Consider the following 27,416-nt stretch of genomic DNA (forward strand, 5'->3'; position numbering starts at 1 on the left):
ATATAATATAACGCTATATTATAGTAAATCAAATGCGACAAATGCCAATAAAATTTCTGCAGTGAAACTCAACTTTCATATTAAGTGGAATAAAAGCAGTAACCTCCCCCATTTATCTATGAGGGATATGTTCCAAGACCACCCAGTGGATGCCTGAAACTACATATAGCACTAAACCCTATATATATTATGTTTTCTTCTTGTACATACCTATGATAAAGTTCAATTTATAAATTAGGCACAATACTCTTGTGCTTTGGGTACATGGTGAAGTAAAGTAACGGTTACCTGAACATTAAGCATGGAGATACTACCACAGTTGATCTAACCCAGCGTGCTACTAAGTGACTAACGAGCAGGTAGACAGACAAGGGAATGACTCACGTCCTGGGTGGATGAAGTAGAATAGCCCAGGATTTCATCATGCTACTCAGAAAGATGCATAATTTAAAATTTATGAATTGTTTATTTCTGGAATTTTCTATTTAATATTTTCAGACTAGGGTTGACTGCAGGTAACTGAAACTGCAGAAAGCCAAACTGCGGATAAAGGGAGACAACTGCACTGCAGATTGCCTCATGTCAGTTAAGATCAAGTTTTGCTGCCAAAGGAGTGAGGATAAAATGTTTTGGTTTTGAGAACTTTTTGAATTTTGGAATTATGGATAAGGGACTATAGACCCAAATTATATAACTTCATTCTTTTTATTTCAGTGACTCTCAAAAGTAACAAATTATGGTCAAGCTAAAATAGTTGATGTTAAGAAATGAATACAATTAGTTTTGTATTGTTAAAAAAAAAAAAAAAGAACACTAATAGAAGAAAATAATCTTGTATAAATTTGGACTTTTGTGATATGTAATGGTAAGGAGTCAGGGGCTCCTTTGCACACATTCATGATTCTGGTGATGCTGCTAGCAAAACTGCCCTTTCCCTTTGCATTCAATTGACTGCCAGGCAAGTGTCAAATGTCTCTGCACAACAAACTTTTCTAGAAACAACTGCAGAATAGTATTTTGCCAGTGGGTCATAATAAAAACAACGGGTAACTTGCCAATTTAGGCTTTTCCTTGCCAGAGCTCTAAAAGATTGAGTTTCCCATTGTTGGAATGTGCCATATGATTAACCAACCAGACTAAATGGAACTTACCTGAAGATCGCAAGCCTGCTACTTCCCCTGGATTTGGCTCTTCTGAAGATTTGAAAGTCCCAGACTATCTTGCTCAGGAATGTCGTCGTTTTTAGGTATTTGGAAAACAGGGCTGCTTTTGATTCTGTACCACCCCAAATGTATGAGCCCAACTAAAGGGACCATAACAACCAAAACTTTGTAGTCTCTCCACAAGTTCCGAAGGCTCATAGTACTTCGATATCAGTGTACCTAAGAAAAGGCTACAGTTAGAGGAAAAAAACCCACTAAAACCCATAACCTCCCTTTAATTACATTTCTAAATCTCTACAAGCAGCATGCTGTACTCTTAACAAATGCTGACTGTTAAACATTTTAAATTATAATACATTGCAATATTAATAAACAAAAAGAGACATGTTGTTGACCCAAAGGGAGCAGGCAGTCAGCCTTGGGAAACTTACAGAGCAATACTGACTTTTTGGTGACAATTGTAAAGGAGCAACATTACCTGCTGGAAAAGCTATATGAATCTTTGAAAACACACATGCATGGGGTGTTCTTTAAATATATTAATGTTCTCTGAGCCACAATAGAGTAAGAGCCTTTTTTTAAATTATATTTTTTAAAAATTATAATTACAGGCTGAGTGTGGTGGCTCACGCCTGTATTCCCAGCACTCTGGGGGACTGAGGCAGGCAGATCGCCTGAGGTCAGGAGTTCGAGACCAGCCTAGCCAACACAGTGAAACATCGTTTCTACTAAAAGTACAAGTATTAGTCGGATATGGTGGCACATGTCTGTAATCCTAGCTACTCTGGAGGCTGAGTCAGGAGACTCGCTTGAACCTGGGAGGTGGAGGTTGCAGTGAGCCAAGATCATGCCACTGCACTAGGCAATAGAATGAGACTCCATCTCAAAAAAAAAAAATTACAATTACATTTAGTCACGATTTTAACAGAAGAATCAAACGGTAATCCACAAATATGCAGTAAGAATTTAGGTTCTATATTCTGACAGGATGTAGTGATAGTGTTTCAACTGTGATTACAACAGCTGAGCATGGATTCCAATTGCAGTAAAAGATTTCTGGCTTGGACGCTACGAATTAGAATGAATGTAATGCCATTTCCACATTTATGTGCAAAACTACTGCATTTTAGAGTGTTTGCCCTGAATTACTAGAAAACCCTAACTTAGAGGGTTATCAGCCTAGTTTAGACAAAGAAACTGGGGCTAGACAGTTGCCTGGAGTTACAAAGTTAGTTAGCTTTAAAAAAAAAAATATATATATATATATATATATATATATATATTTTAAATTTGGAAAGGATGGAAGTAGGGCCCAGAAAGACGCTATGTTTGATGATCTGTTGGGTTTGGGAACTCGAAGCTGGACAACCTCTAAAGACTCCTTATACTCTTCCTTATACTCTTAATAAGGACTGCTCCACCATCTATGAGACATGCTATGAACTTGGCTCAATTGCATCTCTGAGTTTTAGTACCATGAAATCTCCTAAATTACTTTATTTTTGTCTAAATGCCATTAGAAAAAGGTCTGAAAAGCATTTCTTATTCCCCCTTTTAAGACCAAAACACAATAGTACTGAGTTAAATAGTCTGAACCGTCTGTGTTCTGTGTATACATACTAAAAATAATAAAAGATGTTATAGCTATGAACATGTTATTCTTAGCATTATAAATCATTTCTCCCAAAGGTCTCAATTCATATTTTATAAGGACTTTGTGGCAAAATTTTAATTACTAGATAGAGGAAACACGACCTGCTTTGTAAATGAAAGTATTTTATGGCCTTTTCCTTTTCTAACGTACTCTGGTATACTATATACTTTTTGTAACCTTTAGAGAATACACCTTTTATTGACATGCTTATGTTCCATTTTTAGAGGAAATCAATTACAAATAACTGTATCATAATTAAATTTCATTGTGAAGTCTGAAGGCAAAAGCCTTTGGGGATTTGAGGGTATAATAAAATAACTGGGGAGGAATTTAGAGTAAGGAGGAAGAATTCTAGTAAAGGCTACTTACTTATAGGAGGGACAGAGGCTGCACCAAAGGTCAGCTGGCCTGTGTTGATTGACATATGGCATTCTTGTTTGCAAACACCTTAACTAAAGGCCTAGAAGACACTGTTATTTATATCCAGTCTCAATACTTAAGGTGACTTTGGCACCTCTATTCCTCTCAACATGAGGTTATCAAGTTACATTACTTTTTTTTTTTTTTTTTTTTTTTGAAACAGAGTCTCACTCTGTTGCCCAAGCTGGAGTGCAGTGGCACAATCTCAGCTCACTGCAAGCTCCGCCTCCCAGGTTCACGCCATTCTCCTGACTCAGCCTCCCGAGTAGCTGGGACTACAGGTGCCCGCCACCACGCCTGGCTAATTTTTTGTATTTTTAGTAGAGACAGGGTTTCACCGTGTTAGCCAGGATGGTCTCGATCTCCTGGCCTTGCGATCCACTCGCCTCGGCCTCCCAAAGTGCTGGGATTACAGGCGTGAGCCACTGCGCCTGGCCCTTCAAGTCACATTACTTTTAAGAGCCATCTCTGCCATTCACCATTTACTTCTCCATGATCATTAACATAATTCAACATATGTCAGCTTTTTTGTGAACTATAAACTCAAGGAAAAAAAAACCCTAGCTTATAAAAAGAGATTAGGGCCAGGTGCAGTGGCTCACAAAAGTGTAATCCTAACACTTTGGGAGCCTGAGGTGGGCGGAACACTTGAGCCTAGGCAACGTGGCAAAACCCATTTCTACAAAAAATACAAAAATTAGCTGGGCATGGTGGCGCACGCCTGTAGTTCTAGCTGTGTGGGGGGTGCTGAGGTAGGAGGATCGCTTGGACCTTGGGAGGTTGAGGCTGCGGTGAGCTGAGATAACACCATTGCACTCCAGCACAGGTGATGAAATGCGACCATTTCAAAAAAACAAACCAAAAGCAAAAAAGAGACTGGATAGGATAAAAGGATGTAATAATAAAATTGAGATTTGTAACTCAAGAACTAAAATTAGGAACAAATTAAATGACAATCTGTAACACTAATGTTTGGGGAAGTGTTGTACTATTTTCCCCAGCACAGTGGTTAACAGCATGTAATGACATAGTATGAACCCTCCTTGAGAAGAGTGAAAATTATATAGGGTTAGCTCCCTATAATATTTAGTGAATCTTTGGGTCATCTCCCAGTTAAAGATAAAAGAAATACTCAATTTTATGTACATTGTGCTTAACAGTCTATTATTCTTTCCATTAGGATAACTTAAGGATCGATGAATCTTTTTCTAGATTTAGGTTTAGTTAAACCTGGAAAGTAGTATCTATTTTAACTGAAAACTCTATTTGCTAAACATCACTGAGACTCAGTACAGTATTTCCTGGTTAGTAAATGATGTAGACTGATTTAATGATTAATTGCTTTAATGTTTACTGAACATCTACATGTCCCCACTTCCTCAAATTCTCCATATCTCATATATTGATTTGGCTAATGGGGGTGAGAGAGCAAGTAACTATTTTCTGACAGATAATTCTGTTGTCCTTTGAGAGGCTTGGGAAATGATTAGGATCAGTATGGAAGGGCTTTTCACTTTACAAACTATTTTTAGAGTTTTCATTTAATTCACATAAAAACAATAAGTATCACACTGTACATATAATAGTCCATTTTCACTGAGCAAGATGGAATTAGCACTTTAAAATGACATTGGCATATAGTGAGACCTCATCTCTATTTAAAAAGAAAAAAAAAATATATTAAATAAAAAGGAAAAGAAAAGGCCAGGCACAGTGGCTCACACCTGTTACCCCAGCACTCTAGGAGGCTCAGGCAGGGGGACTGCTTGAGCCCATGAGTTTGAGACTGCCTGGGCAATATAGTGAGACTTCATCTCTATTTTAAAATAAAAAAGATATATTTTTAAAAAGTGACATTGGCATATAACTTTAAACTACTTCATTTCTTTCACTTAATAGTGAAAAATCTCCAGTACACTGGATGTATTCTATTTCCTGCATAATCTCTTCTCAGGGCAAGACACATTAGACCTTACTAGACCTTACTAGCAAAGCTCATTGCTAGTTTTACAAAAAAAAAAATATAGTTTTCAAATTTTATATTTGATATGGTAGTTAGTGAGGTAATGTGTTATTTATTTTGTTTATAAACTCTTGCAGAGCTTTTACTTACAATCAAACATATTTTGGGGATACAATTTTAATTTAGCACTTTTTTTCTTCTTAGTTCCTCTGTGGTTTTTTACAAAACGAAAATTAGGGCTGGGCACGGTGGCTCACGCCTGTAATCCCAGCACTTTGGGAGGCCGAGGCAGGTGGATCACCTGAGGTCAGGAGTTTGAGACCAGTCTGGCCAACATGGTGAAACCCTGTCTCTACTGAAAATACAAAAAATTAGGCTCGTGTGGTAGAAAGCGCCTGTAATCCCAGCTACTTGGGAGGCTGAGGCAGAAGAATCACTTGAACCTGGGAGGCAAAGGTTGCAGTGAGCTGAGATAATGCCACTGTACTCCCGCCTAGGCAACAAGAGCTAAACTCCTTCTCAAAAAAAAAAAAAAAAAAAAAAGAAAGAAAATTAGCATTACTATCCTTTTCTAATAAATATAGTATAGTATAACGTTACTTTTTAAAGTTAGCAAATATAGAAACAAGGAAAAGAGAGCTAAAATCTTTTGGGTGTAACAAAAATGTGATCATGATACACATGCTGTTTTGTAATCTCTCTTGCAAAGCATATAAATCTCCATTATCATTTTTAAGAGCTATACAGCATTTGATTGTAATGGCAATATCCTAATTTGACCAATCTGTGATTGAAAGAAATTTGACATTTTTCAATGCTTTATTGCAAAATATGCTATGGCAATAAATATTTGTGTAAATACTCCAGAGTCCATGCTCAAAGCCTCTATGTGCCGCTTTTCAGAATTAACAAATTTCTTAAAAATTAACTCATTTTTCAAATGAACTTGACAAGAAAGTTTTTAAAACCTTGACTTTTAGAAAGGTTCATGATACTGAGAAGCAGACAGACTGGGAGATCCAATTTGTGAAACAAACTTACACTATTTACAGTTTGCCTTGAGATGGTCCTTTCCTCAAAACACTTGGCAAGTCATTCCAAGAGGCATGGACTGTCTTATGGATACCAGAGATTCTGAGTCTAAAACAAAGATTTCTCAAGAATAAGCTCAAAATGATCAGATTTGATGAGCAGTAACTGGTTGATCCCTAAAATACGTTAGTGTTTGATGTTCACTTATTGAACTTTTCAAGTTTGGAGCAAAGCAACAAGAGAAATGAGAAAGATTTTTTCCCTTCCTTACCCTCTAATGTACTTGCCACTGCCCTTTCTTATCTTTCTTCCTGAATCTTCTTTAAACATATTTCTAAAAAAAGACTCCTTTAGAAGGATAGAGAAATCAAGAGACATGAAATGAGATTAGTAAATTTTAGATCAAGTAAAATAGAGTTGATATTTATAGTTTCATTCACTAAAATGTCTTTTGTTAAGTTTAGAAAAAGTTTAGAGGCAATCAACGTGGTTTATGCTTTTTCATATTCTTTCAAAAATATGGTCTTAAATTATTCAAAAGTTTCATATTTTTCGTTTTGTTTTGCTTTCATAGCAATTTTATGAGATCATTTTATAAATAAAGAAACATTAAATGATTGATTCTAAGATTACTGTCAGTTAACTGTGGCAGTCAATTTAGATTGTGAAGTCTTAAAAGTCTTGGCTAGTATTCTACTAAGCAATTTTTCAAGTCAAGAATTAGTGCCCCAGCTTGGGCAGTACCGTCAATCAGAATTTCCAGTGTGTGATCATGGATGAGGGGAACATCTGGAGGGCGTGATACATACTCTTGAGGATCACTGAGGTCAACTAGCTTGGGGCATCATGCCTGGCATGTTCTTCTTCGTTTTTTTTTTTTGGGACAGAGTCTCACTCTATTGCCCAAGTGGGAGTTAGTGGTGCGATCTCGGCTCACCTCCGCGTGTCAGATTTAAGGGATTCTCATACCTCAGCCTCCCAAGTAGCTGAGATTACAGGCGCACGCCATCATGCCCGACTAATTTTTGTATTTTTAGTAGAGACGGGGTTTCACCATGTTGCCCAGGCTGCTCTCAACTCCTAGCCTCAAGTGATATGCCTGCCTCAGCCTCCCAAAGTGCTGGGATTACAGGCATGAGCCATGCGCGCCCTGTGGCATGTCCTTGTCTGACTTTCATGTCAGGTATATAAAAGGTTAACAGCTGTCATTTCACTTGTCCAAAATTAGAGGGCATCTTACAGTTCTGGAGGTAAGAAAAAGAAAAAAAATTAGAGGGCAAAAGAGTCTATATCCTCCAAAAACACATCTGTGACCTACTAACGGTTGAGATTAGCTGGGTTAGTTCAGTTTTCTTTAATTTAGTTCTCAGTATAGAATGACAGCAAGAGATTAATGAACAGAAGAGGGAGAAGCTTGCTATGCTTCTACCTCATTATAAATACTGTAATCTTTTAGAGTAGCTTAAAGGCCAAGAAAAGAAAACACTGACACTGACACACACACACACACACACACACACACACACACACTAGTAAGGTTAAGGGCAAAAAGGCAAGCAAGCTTCCTAGAACTTCCCAAACAGCTGGATCTAGCCATCAGATTATTCTATCTAGCATAGTATTAGTTAAAGCCATCAAGTTTTTTTAATTGCTTCCGGCAAAATTAGGCCTAAAATAACTTGGATGCAGGGAATGTTACATCAAAGGTTCTCATTTTGCCTATTGGGCTTGCTGGGCGCCATCTGCTGGTCTTTTGGACACAGTGTAAAGTGGATTCTTTTTGGTCTTAATTGCTGTTCTGATTTGAAAATACTGTAATTTTCAAAAACTTCCACTGAACGTAATTTAATCATGAGAAGAACATTAGATAGAATATTAAAAACCAATTAACTCAGCTCTTGTGATAATGAAACTTTATGAAGTTTACTGGAATTGTACTATGCCTTTTCTTTTACAATGACAATGTTGGCTTTAGGTATTTGTGAATTCTTCATTTCTGAATTCATCATCAACATTAAAAAGTTATTTTTTATCCTCAATTTTTAATACAGCAGTTTGAATTGTGGCATTTTTTCTGTGTACACAATAGAAAAGACTGCACGTGGTCTTCAACTGTGCCTATGAAATGAACTGACATGGTAAACAGAACAATCGTTTTCCTTTTTCTTTTCCAACTATATCACCTAATATAACACTCATTTTGCTGGACTTCTCCAGTCTTGTAAAAACACACACCCCAAAAACAATACTGTAATTCTTAATGAACCCATGGATCATAATTGAGTTCTGAAGTTTCCATTCTGCAAATCCTACCACCTTCCCCACCAAACCATTCATTCAAGGTCAGCTTGACCTATATCCAAGAGCTGGGCTGCTAACAGCATAACTCAGTCAGGAGTGGATCTGCAGTCAGAAGGCCGAAATAGGTATGTGTAAGTATCTTATGTCTTTTGCTCTTCCTCCCTGCTCATTGCTGTGAATTTAATGTATTTGTAAATAAAAAATATACTGAAAGCATCATAAGTCTTATATGGGGGTTTCACTAATTGTAGGCAGTCTCAAATACTAAGCAAGTGATTAACAACTAATGAGAAGTGAAAACTAGCTTACCAGCAAGCTGTGGTTTATCAGAATGGTTGTAGTGGTTTATAGAGTTGTCTGAGAATTCTGTCCCCTTTCACTGTTTTTACACCCTGGCTGCCATTTGATGCTGGTGATTGGTGGAGGAGAGGGGAGTAGGTATCATGCAGATAGCCAGATTGTTCCTGAACAGATACCTAGATGAATGGGCCTTTAGTGCTACAGCAAACACTTCATGTGTTCCTGGTACGTTCTGAATCCCTAAAGAGCCCATTTCTACCCTTCATCATTTTCAAGATTTTAATTGTATGCTCCACCTTCATTTCTGCAGATAACCTATTGGCCAGAGGACATTATGGCTATTTAGGTATGAACATCTCTAACTTGCTGTCCCCTTATGTAAAAACCTGTGCACCTTAGCTCTCAACTAAATCTTCTTCCAGCTGGGCGCGGTGGCTCACGCCTCTAATTCCAGCACTTGGGGAGGCTGAGGAAGGTGGGTCGCTTGAGGTCAGGATTTTGAGACCAGTTTGGCCAAGATGGTGAAACCCCATTTCTACTAAAAATATGAAAAATTAGCTGGATGTGGTGGCGTGCACCTGTAATCCCAGTTACTTGGGAGGCTGAAACAGGAGAATTGCTTGAACCCAGGAGGCAGAGGTTACAGTGAGGCGAGTTTGTGCCATTGTACTCCAGCGTAGGTGACAAAGACTCCGTCTCAATAAATAAATAAATAAACCTCCTTGCCTGCTGTCAGAAGAACTGGTAATCCTATTATCTATGTTCCAGTCCCACTTTCTACTGTGTCTTTGGGGTTCTAACTTTATTATCCCCTCTCATCTACCTCCAACCTTCCACTCTTAAGGGCCTTTCTCCTTTGCATAGCTATGACTATTTTTCTCCACTGAAAAGAGTCAAAAACAAATTCCCTAAGGCAACTGCCCTTTACCAGTCTTCCTTCCTGGTACTACACAATTTGTTTCCTTTCAAATAATGCATCTTTTCCTAGTCACTTCCCATTCCATCTTCAAACCCAAGCAATCTGCTTTTGTTTCATTCTCCATGGAAAGTATTCTGACCATAAAGATCACCAATCCTTCCCCTTACATAATCTCTCTGTAGCCTTTTGATGTGTTCTTGAGACTCCTAAGTACTCAGGACTCTACACTGTTCCTTCTTAGTCTCCTTTAATAGCCTGCTGGTTTCCATCCACCTATTCATCCTTATCAAAGATCTGTCTTTGGTAGTCTTTGTTTCCTGGGTGGTCTCATTCAATCCCCAAACTTCTATGATCACGCATCCACTCTGGCTCTCACGCGTTCATCTCCAGCTTAGACCCACATAATAAACTGCTACTGTTCACCTTTGAACTAATCGTCCCCACAAATAGTCTCAATTCATCTCATATAAAAATAAGTCCTCTTTCCCTCCCAAACTGCTGTTCCACCTGGATTTCCTGTTTCGTTAACAAAAAGCATTATCTACTAAGCCATTCAATTCAGAAATCTGGATATACTGGACTCTGCCCTTTTCCTCATGCTCCTCGTCAACTCACTCAGCACATCCTGCCATTTGACATAAATGTTTCTTTACATAATCCCTCCTCCCTAGGGTCACAGTCCAGACCCTTGTGCCCTCACATGACCTCCTTGCTTCGATTCCAGTAGTTCTCAAAGTGTGGTCCTCTCAACAGTGCCATTAGCAACACCTGGGAATTTATTAGAAACAAAAATTATCAAGCTGCCCTTCCTGACCTACTGAGTCAGAAACTCTAGGGTGGGGTCCAGTAATGTGTTTTAATTAATTCTTTAGGTAATTCTGAAGCTAAAGTTTGAGACCCACTGTTCCAATCTACCTCCACTAATCCATTCTCTACACTTTTAATATAGCCATCTTGCAAAAAAAACAAAAAAAACAACAACAAAAAACAAATCTGGTTGTATTCCTGCTTTGCTTTAGAAGGCTTTAGTGACATTTTTGACTAGAGTGAAATCTAAATTTCTTAGTACAGCAGAAAGAAAAATCCACTAGGATCTAGATCCTGCCTACCAGTTTTCAGAAAGTCAAGCACTTTAAATCATTTTTGTAAGAATGCATTGTCATGTAGTGATTAAGGGAGGAGCTGTGGACTCATACTACCTGGCTTTGAATTTCCACTTACCACTTTACAACTGGCTGTGTGGCCTTGGATGAGTCACTTAATCTCACTGTGCTTCAGTTCCATTGTGTGTACAACGTGAATAATAACATCCATATCACAAGCTTGCTGTGCAGTTATCACAATACCTGGCACTTAGTCTGGGCTCAGTAATTGTTAGCTATTATTATTTTGATTATGTCAAAAAGAAAAAAGCATTACTGGCATTAACCTGTAGTATAGCAAGAACTGGAGAGGATTAGAATTAATGCCCAAACTAAGGGAAGTGGTCCCCATAAAGGAAGGCCCACTTCTCTGGGCAGTTTCAGTTAGTTAGCTAAGAATAAAAATACCCAGTCTCAACAGAGAGGTTCAGAGGTCTTTGGGGTTTGACTAGGGTAGTGAATCTGGTAATTAGATTCTAGGATATTATAGGACAGATAACTGTCAAGCTTCTAAAGTGAGAGCCAGGAAAGCTGTGAAGGAAATCAGAAAACTGATACAGAGCAAAGCAGCAAAGACAGGGTGAATAATTTCATGTTTGTTTCTCTAATAACAATTAATAGAGCAGCCAAGTGATCAAATGTGAGAATCCTACAATGACTGAAACTTGGTCTACATTTTCAGGCACGTTGTTGGTCACTTAAGAGCAAAAGCATTGAGTAATGGTGAGAATCAAATTCTAACCTCCATCACAAATTAGTTATGGTCTTGGACAAATTACTTCTCTCCTGCCTCAATATCATGATCTGAAATAGAGGGCCACATTATGAAGAGAACTATATATATTCATAGCTTAGTACAGTGCCTAGCATGTGGGAAGTGCTCAATACACGGCAGGCATTACTTTTATTGGGAGTATATTATCTTATACAAATCATATATAAAAATAGGCACCCCTGGAGGTTCCCGCTTGATCAAAGCAATTATATATTATCTCGAATATTCTGACTAAAATTGGGTTCTAACTTATAAGGCGAGGAAATATTGTAAAGACAAATCCAAACACAGTCATGTATTCCACGTTCACAACATTTAGGGATTAGCAATTTTCACTTCAAATATGTACAAGATTAATTCTATCCAAATGTTCACTTAGTGTCTATTAGGTGCTAGCAAGACTATTAGGCTCAGGGGGGAACTACCAAGAAGAGTAAGGCATGATTCTTGTCCTCAAGGAGAATACAGGTTTGAGAAGATAATGGGACAATCTTAATAAAACATAACTCAATGCTGTATAGGGTCAAAAAACCAAAAACCAAACCAAACCAAACCCCCACAAAAAACTGCATAAAGTCTTTACCAGGTTGACTCATTTTTCAAAATCATGGTTCTCATTTTTTCCTCTATCCTCCTCTGAATTAGTCTCAATCCATTTTTACTTACTCCATCTTTAGTTACAGCAGGGAGTCAAGATCTAGAAAAACTAGTCACTGCCACCCACTATAACAGAAGGTAGCAGCCATTTGTCTTCTCTGCCATATTCCTAGTGCATAGCAGAAAAGTAGAGAATCTTGTTCCCTTTGGTCCACAGAGGATGGCTTATTCTTCTGCTTCAGCTCTTAGTTCAGATGTCACCTACTCAGACAGCCTTTCTCTGAGCACTCAACCTAAAGTGTTTTCCCTCTCCCTCTCCATTATTCTCTAGTACATGTGTTTCCTTCAAAGCCCTACCTTTGTGGTGAATGCTGTGATGTACCACCCTGATCCCTCTAAGGAATGAAAGGCTTATTTCCTCAGCTCCTGGAAGTGCTGAGACAGACCTCGGTTGCCAGTCTCCGTCCATGATTGACTTGGCTGAAGAGAGTTGAAGTTAGGCCCTTTCCAGGTTAACAGACATCCAACGACAGATCAATCAAGGGGTATAAAAGCCTGGCCCTTCTCTTCAACTTTGAAGGGCCAACCCAGCACTAGAGTTCCTGTGGGACTGGTGGAGAACATCCTTGAGACTTCACTGCAGCTTAACTTTTTCTATTGCCCAATCCTGCTTCCTTTCTTCCTTGGTAATCATCCAAAAAGTCTTCTCTAGTAAATGTCCTGCCTCTAAATCTCCTCAGAGTCTGATTCTCAGGAAACCCAACCTAGGACAATCTAGAAACATCTTGCTCAATATCAATGTACAATCACCCCTCAGTATCTGGGGGATTGCATCCAGGACCCATGATGGCTACTCAAATCCAGATGCTCAGGTCCCTGATTTAAAAATTGTGTAGTAGGCCAGACGCCGTGGGTCATGCCTGTAATCCCAGCACTTTGGGAGGCCGAGGCGGGTGGACCACCTGAGGTCAGGAGTTCAAGACCAGCCTGGCCAACATGGCGAAACACCATCTCTACTAAAAAATACAAAAATTAGCCAGGTGCAGTGGCGGGTGTCTGTAATCCCAAACTACTCAGGAGGCTGAGGCAGGGAGAATTGCTTGAACCCGGGAGGCGGAGGTTGCAGAGTGAGCGAAGATCCAGCTTCAGCCTGGGCGACAGAGCGAGACTCTTTGTCAAAAAAAAAAAAAAAAAAAAAAAAAAAAAAAATCATGTAGTTTTGTACACAACTTGCCACCTCCTTCCATGTGCCTTAAATAATCTCTAGGCTACTTATAATACCTAATACAACGTTAAATGCTATGTAAGTAGTTGTTACACTGCAGTGTTTAGGGAATGACAAGAAAAAAGGTCTGCATGTGTTCAGTACAGATGCAACCATCTTTTTTCCCCCAGAATGTTTTTATTTATTTATTTTCTTAAATAGAGTCTCTGTCGCCCAACCTGGAGCGCAGTGGCGTGATCTCCGCTCACCGCAATCTCCGCCTCCAGGACTCAAGCGATTCTCTTGCCTCAACCTCCCAAGTAGCTGGGATTACAGGCGTGCGCCACTGCGCCCGGCTCATTTTTTGTACTTTTAGTAGAGACCGGGTTTCGCCACGTTGGCCTGGCTGGCCTCAAACTCCTGACTCAAGTGATCCGCCCGCCTCGGGCTCCTAAAGTGCTGGGATTACAGGCATGAGCCACCAAACCCCGCTGCCCCAGAATATTTTCTATCCGCAGCTGGTTGAATTCACACATGCGGAACTCATGGATAGGGACAGTATTGTTTCTCCCCCATCACTAGAACATGGAGTCAGGACCGTGCAAGTCCATCTTCGTCACTGCTGTATCTACTAACTCGGCAGTGCTGTAGACACGTGTATATCTGTTCATGGATAAACTGAAGATGTTAATGAATGAATGAAACCATCATATTGAGAGTCTCTGAAACGGCAACAGGATTTGGGTATGGTCTCATCTGGGAGGAATATGAGCATGACCTTAGAAGATTATCCCTGCAAGGTCCACAGCCCTGCAAAACCCGCGGCTGCTTTCACGCAGCTGGCAGGGCCATGCTGCACAACGGCTCTGACGCCGTCAGAGGGAGGCCCCCACCTCCCGACAGCCTGGGGTACACCGTGCACCCTCCAGACAGACAGGGGCACAAGGGGCCCCTCCTAGCGACGGAGGGAACGGGGAGTCACAGGTTCGGCGTAGAAGGCGGCAGCGCAGGTGGGAGCGTGGGGTGGCGCCACCCCTCCAGCTCTCCCCACCAGCTGGAAGACCTCCTCGCCGCCCGCATCCGTGCCGACCGCAACATTTACCATCGGCAGCTATTTCAGAGGTCGGTCTTTCGCCTCCTACAGAGAGCCAGCCGCCTCCTTGTACCCGCCCTCAAATATCCTTCAGTGAGGACACCGGTGACCTTTGGGGGTGGAGAGGGAGGCGCCTACAAGCCCCTTCCCCTCTCTTCGGCCGGACAGAAAGCGGGCTTTTCCACCTAAAGTCCCCGTGCTCTCACCTGCCCACCAGCCGCCGCGCCGCCCCAGGCCGCCACCGCCAGAGGCCCCAGAAACAGATCTCAAGCAGCCGCTCCTGCCGTGGATCCCAGCAACCTTCGCGTCGCGCGGGGGCACGGAGCACGCGCAGCTCTGCGGTCGGCGCCGGGCCGCCCCCACTCCGCTTCTCCGCGTTTTCCGTGAAGCTCCAGCCAACTGCGGCCGTCACCGGAAAAAACGAGGACCGAAGTTTATTCAGCGTATATTCCAGCAAATTGTTGAAACAGAAATTTTAAAAGAACGCATAAAATTTAAATAACATATCAAAATGGCACAGCTTCTACCTTTTGGTGAGCGCTTAACAATGATTTACTGAATGAATGAAAGAAATAGTCCACTGCACTCTGCCCTCTGTCCTGACATGACCAATCACAAAGCGCTTGGATTTGTCACTCAGCGCCAGTTTCCCGCCTCTCTGTGCGGTTGTCTCGAAAATCAGGATTTTTACCCTCCAGTACCTCCCGGGATCGGGGTTGGAAAACGGACATGCGCCGTGAGAGCTAGTTGCCTTCTAAAGCATCCGCCCTCAGTCCTTCCTGAGGGCTTACAGGGAAGTGCGGACTTTTACAGCTGGTACTCTTCACAGATTAGCTAATTCATCCGGTATTTCCCCATCCTGCTTCTGGGTTCCAGAACAAACCTTTTATTCTCTTTTAACAATAAAAAATATATAGAAAGTTATGTTCAAACATGGCTATTTTCATTAAAATTTATCCGGCACTGTGAAAGCTACCTTTCCTTTCCCATAATCTTTCGCACCGAATATATGTTCCATTCTTGAGCTAGTCATTTTCCAATGTTAAGAAAACATACCACAGAAAAGCCGTTTTTTTTCTCTCGGTTAGTTCAACTGCCTAGCACCGTGAGTTAACCTTGATTCGTTACTTGCTAATCAGTTATTGGGTTCCCAGCCTTTGAGTAGCCTGCGTCCGGCGCCATTTTTGTTTTGGGCCCACTTTGAAAGCCGCGATATTCTGAACGGAGGCCATTTTTCTTTTGGGCAGATTCCGCGGGCCATCGAAGTGTTTCGCTGCCATCTTAAATCCTGGCTGTGGCCTCAATCCAGCAGCGAAGCTGCCTAGATCATTTTGTGTTTGGGCGGTGGCTGAGTTCCCAAACGCGCGCGGAGACCCTGGGAAGGAGGAAGTAAGCGCGAAAGTGCTTCCCTTAAGCTTCTGAAGGTTGGCTGCAGTTCCGGCTACCTGTGTAGTCCGAGTTTCCACAGCCAGGTGCTACTCCACCAGTGACCCTGGACAGTAACAAAACATATAAAAGCCCGAGCCCAAACCCCGCCACCATCATAGGTAAGCACATGGACCTCTGACAACCTCAGATGTTCCTTCAAGTGAACTGAACTGTTTGCCCATCTTCTCCCTCCTGGTTTTTTGCTTTGATTTTTTGAGACTTTTCCGAATCCTTCTCCCTGTACTTCCACCTTTCTTCATTGTTTTCAAAAAGCCAAAAAGTTGCTAAACATCAGGATGCCAGGAGCATGGGTATTACGGTGGAAATACTGTTCAGGAAAGTTAACTATCTTTGGACAAAGGGAATGCAGTAGACGGGCCAGGTATTTGTATCAAATCATGGCTACCTGCATCCAGAAGTACAAATACCTCCCCCTTCCCAGACATTTTTGGAGATGTGACGTAAATACAGATTGCCTTTGTATATACTTCCCATTCATTCATTTATTCAGTGCATTTCTTTAGTACCTAATTTATGCTAGGCCATAAGGATTAAGGAGTTAGCTAAAAAAAATCCATTAACTCATGGAGCCTACATTTTATCACCTTGACATCTACTAGGTTGAGACAAATAACAGTATTTTATGGTTCTTAGCACTGCTAGACTGTATAAACAAGTATTTGCTTTCTCCTTCCCCTGAACCCTTTTTTTAATTTTTAGTTTTTAATTTTTTTGGCCGGGTGTAGGAATTAATCGTATTGACACTTACTTCTTGGATCCTAGACATAACGATATTTGTAAGCCAGTTGGCTAGAGTTACAACTAATATTCCAGTTACTTAGGGCCTTGTTGCTCCAAGTTTGTTCCACCTACCAGCAGCATCAGCATCCCCTGGGAGCTTGTTAGAATTACACTTCATGCCTCTCACCCCAGAGCTGCAGAATCAGAATCTTCCTCAAGAAGTGTACCTTAAAGTTCAAGGAACATTGATTCAGGGTATGGGCTAAAGATACAGCCCTTTCTTTCTTTCTTTCTTTCTTTCTTTCTTTTTTTTTAGATGGAGTCTCGCTCTGTTGCCCAGGTTGGAGTGCAGTGGCGCGATCTTGGCTCACTGCCATCTCCGCCCCCCGGGTTCAAGCAATTCTCCTGCCTCAGCGTTCCCAGTAGCTGGGATTACAGGCGCGCCCCACCACCCCCGGCTAATTTTTGTATTTTTAGTAGAGACAGATTTCGCCATGTTGGCCGGGTTGTTCTCAAACTCCTGACCTCAGGTGATCCACCCGCCTTGGCCTCCAAAGTCCTGGGATTACAGGCCTGAGACACCGCGCCCGGCCTGGCCCATTCTTTGTTCAACCCGTGCTTCTTAACTAGATTCACAGTGTATTATCAATTTATTGCATGTTCTAAATGCAGTGGATATTTGACAGGTTTTTCTGTGCTTTTAGTTCATTGACTTGATGTTAGGGCGTCAATTTAGCTTTCCAAAAAGTTGAAAAGGGATTTTGTCATCCCAATATACTTTTATGTAATTTCTGTTATGACATAACATCTGAAATGTAGGGTTTTCTTTGTAAGTCTTAGCATCCAATTTACCACTGGTTTGCGTTTTTTTTAAAAAGTTGTTTACTGTGCTTCTTGCTTTCTCATATCTTGTATGCATATTTGTACTTTTAATTTGTTAAAAGTTGAACTCAAAAGTTTGCATGTGGACAGCAGTTCAATACTGACTTGGAAAACCTTGGGCCTTGGTTTACCAAAGCTTTTTGTGGCACCTTGCTTTCTTCTGTCTTCCCATTTTATTTCTTTTATTTTTATTTTTTGAGACAGGGTATAACCCTGTTGCCCAGGCTGAAGTGCAGTGGCGGGATCATAGCTCACTGTAACCTCCAACTCTTGGGCTCAAGCGATCCTTCTGACTTGGTCTGTCGAAGTGCAGGAAAGCAGGCATGAGTGACTGCACCCAGCTGCCTTCTGTCTTTCTTTAATGAGAAGTCTAAATCAAGAGTTATCAGCCTTGGCTGCATGTAACAATCACCTGGGAGCTTTAAAAACAGACTCTAGACCTGTATCTGCAGAGATTGAGACCCTCTGGATGAAATTAATGAGCCAGTAAAGAGTATGAGAAAACAGAAACAACTTTTACGTTTTATGTTGCTATCTTAGATTTTCTCTCCCTTATGGTGTTACTTAAAATAATCGGGATTTTGAAAACCATGAAAAGATCTGGATTAAGAATGTAAGGAACCAGCTTCCCAGTAACTGGTCAACTTGCCAATTATTTGCTCTGTGTCCTAAGAAAGTTGTCCAACCTTTCTGCTTCTCCTCCCTCCATCTATTAATTGGGAAAAGAAAATAAGGCCACTGTTGTTTTTTATTTAGTTTCATGTGGTGTTGCCAATTGTAGTGAATGTTTATATTCTGTGAGTGTGAGAAAGAAAAGTATTTTACAAGTACAATATTCGTTGCTTCTAGTGTTAACATACCTTATATTGTGTGTGGCAGTAGAACGTGATGGGTTAGGAAATTAACTCTAGAGCTAGACTCCCTGGGTTCAAATTCTGGCTCCTCTACTTATCAGCTTTGTGACCTTGATCAGATAACTTATCCCTTCACTGCCTCAGTTTCCCCATCTGTAAAACAGGGTTGATGTGAGCGTTAGAGAAATTCATACAAGAAAAATGCTTGTAATGGTGCCTGGCACATAGTCACAGCCATGTAAATATTAACTAACTATTGTTAAATTTTATTATTATTAAATTTCTGGGCTTTAAGGTTTTGTTTATGCATGCAAATCACCAGGGGAAAGGTATTACAGTTCTGTGACTTTTCAGGATATGAACTTGTTTAGAAAAGAGGGTGATATAAACACAATATACCAGGCCTGGAAGAGGGCTTTTTTTTTTTTTTTCTTTATGTATTTTTTAAACAGCTTTATTGAGGTGTAATTGTTATACAGTTAATGCACATATTAAAATGTACAATTTGATATGTTTATGCCAGTGAAACCATCACCTCATCAAGATAATGAAGGTATCCATCACCCCTAAAATTTTCCTCTTGCCCCATTGTCATCCCTCCAGCCACTTCTCTTCCAGGAGACCTCTGATCTATCACTGTAGATAAGTTTGCATTGTATTTCCTAGGTGTTTTTTTTTTTTTTTTTTTTTTTTTTTTTTTTTTTTGAGATGAAGTCTCCCTCTGTCACCTGGACTAGAGAGCAATGGCGCGATCTTGGCTCACTGCAACCTCCGCCTCCTGAGTTCAAGGAATTTTCCTGCCTCAGCCTCCCAAGTAGCTGGGATTGCAGGCTCCCTCCACCATGCCCAGCTAATTTTTCTTTGTATTTTTAGTAGAGATGGAGTTTCACCATGTTGGTCAGGCTGGTCTTGAACTCCTGACCTCAAATGATCTGCCACCTTGGCCTCCCAAAGTGCTGGGATTACAGGAGTGAGCCACCATGCCCGGCCACATTTCCTAGGTTTTTATCTAACTGCAATCTTGGAGTATGTGCTTTTTGAGGGGTACGGGTTAGTCTGGCTTCTTTCATCATCATCATCATCATTTTTTTTTTTTTTAATTTTTATTTTGTTTTAGAGAGGATCTTGCTGTGTTATACAGGCTGCTCTTGAATTCCTGGTCTCGAGCGATCCTCCTGCCTCAGCCTCCCAAAGCACTGATATTATAGGCATGAGCCACACCACGCCTGGCCATCATAATTATTTTGAGAACCATCTTTGTTGTTGGGAGTTTTGATAGTTTATTCCTTTTTAATTACTCAGAGGTATTCCATTGTGTAGATATATAATAATTTGTTTACACATTCACCAATTGATGGACATTTGGTTTGTTCTTATTTTTACAATACTCATTCTCACATTGCTTTGTTCTTCTCTAGCTTATTTTAATTAAAAACGTTTTTTTCTTTTTTCATTTTTTTGAGACTGGGTCCCACTCTCAGGCTGGAGTGCAGTGGTATGATCTCAGCTCGCTGCAGCCTCCACCTCCTGGGTTCAGGTGATTCTCATGCCTCAGCCTCCTGAGTAGCTGGGACTACAGGTGTGCACCACTGTGCCTGGCTAATTTTTTGTATCTTTAGTAGAGTTGGGTTTTTACCATGTTACCCAGACCTGTCTCAAACTCCTGGACTCAGGCAGTCCTCCCACCTTGGCCTCTCAAAGTGCTGGGATTACAAGTGTGAGCCACGGGGGCTGGCCTAACAATTTTTTTAGAAGTTTAATTATTTGGTAATGAAGCCTTCTGTATACAGTGAAACCAAGAGGTGATAGTCATAAAGCATGTTTGTATTAAAACTTCACCTTTGCTGTTATGTAGTTTATGAATTAATGTTTTGTGATGAAACATGGCTTTTTAAAAATGCAAAATGTGTGCATTGACTTTTAAGTGGATTGTTAGTTCTTGACATGTACATGTCTAATCATTTTAAGCTGTATTAAACCTCAAGTCTGCTTTTTAGAGATTGAGGACAATAATTCATGCACATGAAGAAACCTATTTATTAGGTAGCAAGGTAGAGATCTATAAAGCCAACCCTATAATGTCATAAAACTCCCCTTTGTCAGGGAGATGGGGAGTACCACTTATATTTTGAGTTGATGTAAGTATATTTCTAAAGTCTTTTTGCTTCTATTATGTAAAAGCGGTTACTTGTGTTTATTTTAGTATGGACGTTTTGTGCTTGAATAAATCAGAGGTGGTTTAAAATTGGATTTGACTGATGTTAATTATAGGATAATATATAGAATATGGCTATTACAATATCATGGACATAGAAATTCATTTGTGTCACTTTTGATTTATCTTCTAGTTAGAAAAGATTGGATTTTTTTTTTTTTTTTTTTTTTTTTTTGCATTTAAAAATTATTCTGGACCCAGTACAGTGGCTCACGCCTGTTATTCCAACACTTTGGGAGGCCGAGGCCGGCGGATCACTTGAGATCAGGAGTTTGAGACCAGCCTGGCCAACATGGTGAAACCCTGTCTCTACTAAAAATACAAAAATTAGCTGGGCATGGTGGCGCACACCTGTAATCCCAGCTACTTGGGAGGCTGAGGTGGGAGAGTTGCTTGAACCCATGAGGCAGAGGTTGCAGTGAGCCAAGATAGTGCAACTGCACTAAAGTGCCTGGGTGACACAGTGAGACTCTGTCTCAGAAAAACCTAGAAACTAAAAAATAAATAAATAAAAATTATTTTTAATTTATGTAAAATAAAATTATTCTTGGGTATGTAGTTTTCAGAGTTTTAATCAGTGCATTGAGTTTTGTAACCACTATCGAAATCAGCACATGGAACAGTTCCATCAGCTCCTTCCTCCCCAACTTCCCTTCTGCCACCCCTTTGTAGTGTTCCTTACCCCTTCACCTTTGGCAACCAGTGATCTGTTCCCCATCATAACAGTTTTTGCTTTGAAATGATTAGATTTTAAAACTATTTTATTAATGATTATCAGAACTTTTTTTTCTATGTAAAGTGACTGGAAAACATTGGTTATCAGAGTTCTTGGGTTACAAAGTGGATTGATCATGTGCTGTTTGCTTGTGCTCTTGTTGTTGCAATGATTCTGTTTAAAAGACTGAGCACCCACTGTGTATCAGGCACTAGGCCCCATAATTACATATCTGATCTCATGTAATCCTTACAGGAGCCATGAAATAGAAACTGTTGTTATTATCCCATTTCAGAGGTAAGAAAACCAGAGACTTAAAGGAGTTGAATAGCCTGTCTCAGGTCAGACGAAGAGTCAGAATTTGAAGGGATGGGTTTTACAAGAACCTAAGGACATGCACCAGGTCTGGGTGCCTATGTCTGTTTCTGACTAGGTATTAAATAAAAACTAGATTCAGGCCGGACATGGTGGAGTCACACCTGTAATCCCAGCACTTTGAGAGTCTGAGGCAAGTGGAGTGTTTGAGCTCAGGACTTAGAAAACAGCCTGGGCAATACGGCAAAACCTCATCTCTACAAAAAATACAAAAATTAGCTGGGCATGGTCACTTACACCTGTAGTCCCAGCTACTTGGGAGGCTGAGGCAGGAGGATCACTTGAACCTGGGGAGGTTGAGGTTTCAGTGAGCCATGATCACGCCACTGCACTTCAGCCCTGGCAGCAGACCGACACTCTGTCTCTAAACAACAACAACAACAACAGCAACAACAACAACAATGAAAACCTACTAGATTTTGCCTATTAGTAAAGCATCCCATGCAGTGGCTGGTGGGGATTTTCTGTGGGCACAGCAGGAAGGGGAGGCTCAGATCATGGGTCAACTGACTAGGTTGAGAGTATAGAGTCACTAAAAGGTAGGACTGTTCCATGGAATTATTCTGGGTAGAGTATCAATGTTTGACTTACATTTAGTGACAAAGGATTTTTAAAAGTTCTAATTTTTTTGTTACTTGCATTATCCTCTTTCCATTGTTGAATCTGACGTGTTTGTTTTTGTTTTTGTTTTTTTTATAAGTAAACTTTGGCATTCAGAATTACCATCTGAATAACAGCAAAAGCTAATTCTTTTTTACACTGAAGTTGCCTTTCAGACTTTATCTGAGTGGTCACCAGTGAGGCCTTCACTCATTTGTCATTTTTCCTAGGTCTTTTGTTAAGTTTGTGATTCGTTCCTTGATATTGGTTGTTTTGGTGATAAGATTGGTGCATGTGTTGGGAGAGGACAACAATGAAATGATTTCTCATTCTTGAATTATAGCTGTAACTTCAGAAGTTCTAGGGCTTTGCCTTTGCTGTTTTCTGTTTCTGTTCCCATAACTAATGAAAGTTTTTTAAGATGATAGAAAGAAGCATAATAATTTCCTAGATAAAATTTGAAATCTGGAGATTAGAAGCCTAATTTCTGGTCTATTTAATGAGAGCATTTGCTTGTGACACAGGCCAGCAACACTAGAAAGAAGACAAATGTGAATTTCAGAGTGCCTTGGATTTTCCCACAGAATAATCTAGAGGGTCATTGACTTTCTTTATTGGAGTTTATCTCTGCTTTGTATTTAAATGACAGGACAACCATGTGATATTGTTTAATCTACTTCCATTCCCTCCCCAAATTAATTTTTTAAGGCTCTTAGGATCTTTCTCACTCCACTAAAAACACACATGTAATCATATTTTTGGTGGGTCATACCCTATCAAAGTCTCCTCTTTGTGAAAGAATGCTTGTTTTTAGGCCTGAGAGAGTGGACTCAAGAATGCACAATAGAAGATGAGGCATCATTTGTAAGTTATAATATACTCTAACTTCTCAGCATACTTACGTAAATTATATACTTTCAGATATTTGGAAAATTGATCTTTTTGGGTTGTCCTACACTTCTTAAAAACAGGCAACTAAATAAAAATGCCACTGAATTTAGACTTGAATTGCCGGCTCTGGTAGCAAAGGCTTTTTAACATTTATTCTGTAAACCTGATAACTGAGCTTGCTGCATCCTCCTGAAAGCAACTTTGAGGGCCTAGGAAAATAATCATTTAAGATGCATTATTGCTTTTTGTGTGTGTGTGCACATTTGCTTTTTAATGATCAGTAAAAAAATTTTAGAAAAGCCTCAGGATGTTCCTTGATTTAAAACTTACTTAAGATAGAAGCTAATAATATCTTTTCCATTTAAATGAATGTTAAAATGCCAGTATTTTAAAGACAAAGAAATTTATGCACCAAAAACATCATTTTTGCGGTATAAACTTCAACCATACCTCTAATCTGTTGCCCATTATTTTCAATATGAAACACTAGGATCTTCTGGGTATGTGTTTACATGAATTACAACTCTCAGCTTGGGTTGTATGATTATATATAACTGAAGTGTTATTTATTTGGTGAAATAGGTCCAGAGTGCTTGACCTCTTTTTCTGGAAGGCTTACTGTGGAATTTGGAATTTAGGGACAGTAAAGATACGTTGGATAAATAGGTATAAATCTAAAAAAAAAAAAAACAACAACAAAAAACCACAGTCTGATTTAGTAACATCAATGGACCCAAGTCAGCAAACTATTAATGCATAACTGTGCCACACCCCAAATATTAAAGAGGAGATGAATGGACCCTGTCCCTGGGAGTCTTATAGTCAGGGAGAGGACCAGAGTTAGTTATAATTCAGTGGGCTAAGCGTGAGAGTAGAGGTGGTTCAGGTGTGTCCCAGAGAAGGAGCAATTCACTTGGTTCATAGAAGGCTCCAAGGAACAGGTGGCATCTGAGTTGGTAACTCAGTTGATAACTCAACTCGCTTTAGGAGAGGACATTCCACAGTGCAGCATGCATGGGTGAAGGCAGGGAGAGCTGGAGCTGCATGTTCAAGGACATGTGCCAGGAGTTGGTTATGTGGTGGCATTACAGGTGTGAAGTTGCCTGTGCCATTAGATGGAGGTTTGGGCAAGGGCACTGATATTGTTTGGATTTGTGTTCCTGAGCAAATCTCACGTTGAATTGTAACCCCCAGTGTTGGAGGAGGGGCCTGGTTGAAGGTGATTGTATCATGGGGGCAGATTTCCCACTTGCTGTTCTCAGGATAGTGAGTTCTCTCAAGCTCTGGTTGTTTAAAAGTGTATAGTACCTCTCTCTTCTCTCTCTTCCTCCTGCTCCAGTCATGTAGGACGTGCCTGCCTCCTTTTGCCTTCCACCATGATTGTAAGTCTCCTGAGGCCACCCCAGCCATGCTTCCTGTAGAGCCTGGAGAACTGCGAGCCAGTTAAACCTCTTTTCTTTGTAAGTTACCCAGTCTCAGGTAGTTCTTTATAGCATTGCAAGAACAGATTAATACAAGCACCAACAAAAGGGCTTCTGATGCTGTGGGAAATCCCAGTGAAGAGTTTTGAATAGGGGACTCATGCTCAGATACCTCTAATGTTGGGTTTGGGGATGGGGAAGTATAAGGATAGAGATTAGAGGTACTTTAAGAGGCTGTAGTTGTGGGGGTGTCCTCAGGATAACCCTTTCTTTGGGGTCTGGACCTCCTGGCATCACCATGTGTTTTAGTCTGCCTGTGCTGCCATAACGAAATACCTTAGACTGAGTAATTTATAAACAATAGGAATTTATTGCTCACAGTTCTGGAGAATGGGACGTTTAAGATCAAGACACCAGCAGATTCACTGTCTGGTGAGTTTTTTTTTGAGGTGGAGTCTCGCTCTGTCACCCAGGCTGGATTGCAATGGCACAATCTCGGCTCACTGCAACCTCCGCCTCCCGAGTTCAAGTGATTCTCCTACCTCAGCCTCCTGAGTAGCTGGAATTACAGGTGTGCGCCACCATGCCCAGCTAATTTTTGTGTTTTTAGTAGAGATGGGGTTTCACTATGTTGGTCAGGCTGGTCTCGAACTCCTGACCTCATGATCCACCCACCTCAGCCTCCCAAAGTGCTGGGATGACAGATGTGAGCCACCGCGCCTGGCCTGGGCTTGCTTTCTCCTTCGAAGATGATACCTACTTGCTGTACCCTCACATAAGGTAGAGAGGCTGGGGAGCTTGTTTGAGCCTTTTTTAAAATAAGGGCACTGGTCCCATTCGTGAGGATGGAGCCCTCATTATTTATCACTTTCCAAAGTCCCCACCGTTAATACTATTACAGTGGGCATTAGGTTCCAACATATAAATTTGGGGGGATACCAACATGTAGACCATAGCACCATGTTGTGATTTTTCCTTCTCATGGGAGGCGGATGGGCCCATCCATGACTGTCATCTGTTCCATCCCAGATAACAGGCTGTGTGCATGTAGTAAGGGAAGAGAACATGTGTTCCCCACAGATTCTCCGTCAATTCTTCTGTGTTTAGATATCACAACTAATTGGGTTTTGTAAAAGAATAGTGAGGGACATGCCCCTCAGCTCCCAGAGGATATAAAAGTCTCATGGTTGGATGTTGCACAGTGGTTGTCAAGGCCTAAATAACAGAAGGGATGAGAAGCTCTCCTTCCACCCCCTGCTGCCTTGCCAGACCTGCAGAGACTTTGTTGGGAGGCAGGGGCACCTTACTCTGGGGACCACCTCTCCCCATTTTTCTGTTGGATTGCTTTTTCTTTTTTCTTTTTTTTTTTTTTTTTTGAGATGGAGTTTTGCTCTTGTTGCCCAGGCTGGAGTGCAGTGGCGCGATCCCCGCTCACCTCAACCTCCGCCTCCTGGGTTCAAGCGATTCTCCGGTCTCAGCCTCCCGAGTAGCTGGGATTACAGGCATGTGCCACCATGCCCGGCTAACTTTTTTGTATTTTTAGTAGAGACGGGGTTTCTCCATGTTGGTCCGGCTGGTCTCGAACTCCCGACCTCAGTTGATCCGCCTGCCTCGGCCTCCCAAAGTGTTGGGATTACAGGCATGAGCCACTGCGCCTGACCTGGATTGCTTTTTCTTGGATACTTATGTTTTGCTGGTTATATGTCTTAGAAATATTTTCTCCCAGTTTATGATGCCTCTCCCCCCATTTCTTTATGGTATGTTTTGATGAAGAGAAGTTTTAATTTTTTTAAGCTTTTATTTTGAAATAATATAGATTCACAGGCAGTTACAAAAAAATGTACAGCGAGGTCCTATAAACCCTTCATTCAGTTTCCGCCAGTGGGAGCATATTGCCTTAACTGTAGTACAAATATGAAAACTAGAAAATTGACACTGGTTTAATCCCTAGAATTTATTAGGGTTAAGCAGTTATACATGCATTTCTTTGGTTTTGTACAGTTTTATTACATGTGTATGTTCATGTAACCAACTTCACAATCAAGATAGAGAAATGTTCCATGGTTCCATTGCCACAGGTTCCCTCCTGCTACCTCTTTGTAGCTACACACTCCTTTCCCATCCATAACCCTCTGGCAACCACTCATCTCTTCCTCACTTCTACAATTTTATTTCAAAAATATTATATAAATGGAATCATACAATATACAACCTTTTGAGATTGCCCTTTTTTTTTTTTTTTTTTTCCAAGACAGAGTCTTGCTCTGTTGCCCAGGCTAGAGTGCAATGATGCGATCTTGGCTCACTGCAAACTCTGCCTCCTGGGTTCAAGCAAGTCTCCTGCCTCAGCCTCCCTAGTAGCTGGGATGACAGGTGTGCACCAAGATGCCTGGCTACTTTTTTTTATGTTTAGTAGAGATGGGGTTTCACCATGTTGGCCATGCTGGTCTTGAACTCCTGACCTTGTGATCCACCCGCCTCGGCCTCCCAAAGTGCTGGGATTACAGACGTGAGCCACCATGCCCAGCCGATGAGATTGCCCCGTTTTTTTTTTTTTGAGACGGAGTCTCACTCCGTCACTCAGGCTGGAGTGCAGTGGCGTAATCTCGGCTCACTGCAACCTCCGCCTCCCGAGTTCAAGCGATTCTTCCGCCTCAGCCTCCTGAGTAGCTGGGACTACAGGCACATGCCACTAAGCCCAGCTAATTTTTTGTATTTTTAGTACAAACAG

General features: G+C 40.9%; 2 protein-coding genes across 3 annotated transcripts in view; one reads left to right on the forward strand and one right to left on the reverse strand.

Moving 5' to 3' along the window:
* The window catches only part of MKKS (MKKS centrosomal shuttling protein), a 29,034-nt gene extending 14,200 nt beyond the window's left edge, over positions 1-14,834 (reverse strand). The window contains 2 exon segments of the mRNA NM_001131652.1: positions 1,152-1,382; positions 14,770-14,834. The gene's annotated coding sequence lies outside the window, so the exon portion shown is untranslated.
* A 975-nt stretch (positions 14,835-15,809) lies between these two features.
* Positions 15,810-27,416, forward strand: part of SLX4IP (SLX4 interacting protein) — a 200,968-nt gene continuing 189,361 nt past the window's right edge. The window contains exon 1 of one of the 2 annotated variants that reach the window (XM_002829951.5): positions 15,810-16,110. The gene's annotated coding sequence lies outside the window, so the exon portion shown is untranslated. The remainder of the gene's footprint in view (positions 16,111-27,416) is intronic. The other variant, XM_054541587.2, reaches the window with a different exon arrangement.

Source organism: Pongo abelii, chromosome 21 (assembly GCF_028885655.2).
Source record: "Pongo abelii isolate AG06213 chromosome 21, NHGRI_mPonAbe1-v2.0_pri, whole genome shotgun sequence".
In the NCBI taxonomy this organism is placed as follows: domain Eukaryota; kingdom Metazoa; phylum Chordata; class Mammalia; order Primates; family Hominidae; genus Pongo; species Pongo abelii.